Consider the following 3,616-nt stretch of genomic DNA (forward strand, 5'->3'; position numbering starts at 1 on the left):
ACAATCAAAACTAATTGTTCACATTTTGCAAACAGAAAGAAGAATAGAAAAAAAACATCCTAATTTGCAATGAATGGAAATCGCAAACTATTTGATCATAAGATACACATATTAATATTTGAACTACCTTTATAAAATCAAAATAAATTGTTCACATTCTGCAAACAGAAAGAAGAATAGAAAAAACATCCTTATTTGCAATGGATGAAAATCGCAAACTATCTGAACATATGATACACAAATTAATATTTAAACTACCTTTATAAAATCAAAATTAATTGTTCACATTCTGCAAACAGAAAGAAGAATAGAAAAAACATCCTTATTTGCAATGAATGAAAATCGCAAACTATCTTAACATAAATGATACAGAAATATTTGAACTACCTTTATACATTTTCAACTTAAACTGTTCTCATATTCTAAACAGCAACAGTATTTTCCAATTTTCAATGATATAATTTCACCTGTCTTTTCGGTTCTACCTAATAATGATAGTTTGTATAGTGCTCAGTGCTCTTAGTGCAGTCTTGTAGATGATCGTGAGGACTGGTCATGCAGTTTCCACTGAAACATAAGAAAGAATTATCATTGTAGTATCTTTTTATTGTATATCTTGCACTTGATAGAGCCTTGATAGGCCCAAAAGATGAAAAAATCCGAGCCAGAAGTGTTTTCTTCACTATGTGACACATTCGAGAGCTCATATCTAGAAAATTATCAGAGATATGAAAAAGTGTTACAGAAGCAACTTCTAGGTGAATTCATGAGTTTTAATTCTGTATTTGATAAAAAAGTAGGAAGTTTTTACTTCATCTCATTTTTCAGAATCTGAAGACATCTGATGTTCTGACTATTAATGTTATTTCCAAAAAAGTATTAAAAATCAATGTAAAATATGAAATATTAATAATGAAATATATAACTTCAAATTTTTCATTCATGATAAGGTGTGTTTTATATTAATATGATTTATTCTTCAAAACCGCTAATTTTATTCAATAACTCAATAGTTTGTTATTCATATCCAGTCTTTGAAAACTAATTATATTATTTGAAAGCTGTTCTAATTCCCCTCTTCAATTGCAACCCATGTATTGAACTGTACTCATTTATTTAACCAAGAGTTAAATGTACACCAACATTCTAATTGATAATTTCTTACAAATATAGGCTCAATTGCTAGATGGAATAGTAATCAATTGATAACATTATTGAGCAGATGTAAACTTTAAGAAATTTAAACAAAATATCAATTGAATCCTACCTGGTATAAAATTGTATATATTAGAAGTTGACACGGAACTGGTTTGTTCTGGGAAACAGACATCTTTGACTCTTTGGTGTCATCATACAGCTCCCATGGCTCGTTGCACCTTCTGACATATATGCCACATAGTGTCCAATGTTTGTAATGCTGGACGTCCTCCCACAGAATCCCACGAACCCTCTTAATGTGTATTTAACATTATCAATATCCAAAACCACAGGGATATCACACGGCTTTGTCTGAAAGTGAAACACAATGAAATTATAATTTATTTATTCATGAATAGTTTCGGTTTTTATTTAAAGTACACTAATATTGGAACTGCTGAATTTGTTTGTGGTATACGAAACGCATAAAAATGCTAATATCAATAGAACATTACTAGTTGTTATTAGTTTTGCAAAAAAAATCAGTTTACCAGTATTATAAGGGTACACTAATATTATTGATATGGATATAATCATAGAAGACAAGAACTTGCATAAGGCAGTTGCACCCAATCTTATGGAGCGGAAGTATCCATAAGAAAACTAAGCACAAGTTATTCGATACCATCGTGAGAAGTGTAATGACTTATGGTGCAGAAGTTTGGGTGACAAACAAGAAAACAAAAAGTAAAATAAAAGCTGTTGAAATGGAGTTTTGGAGAAGGTGCTGTGCGTTGACCAGAATGGATAAAGTGAGGAATGAGGTGATCAGGGACAGAATGAAGGTGGAGTCTGATAATATAATGAAATCATAGAAGACAAGAGGTTGATGTGGTATGGTCATGCCAGTGCCAGTAAGTGGATTGGAATAGTGACAGATTGGAGTCCGTTGGGGCGGAGGAGGAGAGGAAGACCAAGAAGGTCTTGGAGGGATGAAGTGGATGAGCTCTGGAATGAGGAATTTAAGAGATGGTGAGTGGGAAGACAGACTAGGATGGAGGACTCGGCTAAAAGAAGGAATACAGTAGATTACTGTAAAATCCTAATATACAGAATGGGTGAAAAGTCTGAGAACGGCTAAATATCTCATACACAAAGATAATTTGACGGTGGGTGTGATTGTGGATCCTACTCAAATTGAAAAACTACTTTATAATGACTTTAAAAATCTGGTCCGCCATATTGAATGCAACTTCATTTTTTTTAATGGGAAGGTGGTCGTGCGATACATGATTTTGATAGGGAATTTGAAGAAAAAATGAATGGTGAAAACCGCATATTGATATCTCAAACCGTTTCGGAAACATTCACATTATTAATCAATACTATTCTAAGCAGAGAAGAGAGAAAAAAGTCTGAGAACGGCTTAGTATTTCATAACAAGAAGTGATTCCAAGGTGAGTGTGATTGGGGATGTTACTCGAATTGAAAATACCACTTTACTATGACTTTAAAAATCTGGTCCGCCATGTTGAATGCTACTTTATTTTTTTAAATAAGAAGGTGGTCAGGCGATACATGATTTCTATACGGAATTTCAAGGAAAAATGAATGGTACAAACGCATATCGATATCGCAGACTGTTCAGAAGATATTTACATTATCGATCAGTACCATGCAAATCAGAAATGAAATACATGAGTGGTATTGATTAATAATGTGAATATCTTCTAAACTGTTTGAGATATAGATGTGCGGTTTCCGCCATTCATTTTTCCTTGAAATTCCCTATCGAAATCATTCATCACTTGACCACCTTCCTATTTAAAAAAAATGAAGTTGCATTCAATATGGCGGATTCAAGATGGCGGAGCAGATTTTTAAGTCATTGTAAAGTAGTATTTCCAATTTGAGTAGGATCCCCAATCACATCCACCATCAAATTACCTTGTGTATGAGATATAAAACCGTTCTCAGACTTTTCACCCTACCTTTATATATAGGCTATGTTATGTATAAATTATACATCTACTTACCACAAACTCTTCCAAAATGCCACTCTCATTGTTTGGCATCGTCGGATGGTGGACTAATTCGACCGTGAGGTGGACCTTGGTAAGTGTCCTTGTAACTGTACAGGTGTTGACACCACCACACTCCAAGCAATTCACGTGCTGTGGTTCCATCACGAACTTCTCTACAAACTTGTCAAACACGAAGATGTCTGAGAGAATGATCATGCTTGTTCGTGAGAATGTGTCCTCTTTTTCACAGTCCTGACAATATTTTTTTTCTACTACCATTGGCATTTTCGAAAAAATTCTCAATAAGACAAGTTGCAGTTGTCTCAGTGCTTACCAATCTGATATCTCCTGGTAGATTTTGTACCTTTGGATTAGTACTGAGTAGAACTTCCATCCTTCTCCTGTAGACTGAGGCACTGATTCCCTGAGTGGCCAACTTGTGGCATAAATTTATG

The 3,616-nt window shown here is 33.9% G+C and overlaps 1 long non-coding RNA gene across 1 annotated transcript; it reads right to left on the bottom strand.

Annotated features, from left to right (window-relative positions):
* Positions 1 to 229: 229 nt before the first annotated feature.
* On the bottom strand, positions 230 to 3,311 carry LOC120356224. Its single transcript, XR_005573968.1, has 3 exons — positions 3,174 to 3,311; positions 1,268 to 1,509; positions 230 to 567 (listed from the first exon to the last, which is right to left on the bottom strand). It is a non-coding gene; the product is annotated as an uncharacterized LOC120356224 (long non-coding RNA).
* Between the last annotated feature and the right edge of the window lie 305 nt (positions 3,312 to 3,616).

This window comes from Nilaparvata lugens, unplaced genomic scaffold (genome assembly GCF_014356525.2).
Source record: "Nilaparvata lugens isolate BPH unplaced genomic scaffold, ASM1435652v1 scaffold6208, whole genome shotgun sequence".
Lineage (NCBI taxonomy): Eukaryota > Metazoa > Arthropoda > Insecta > Hemiptera > Delphacidae > Nilaparvata > Nilaparvata lugens.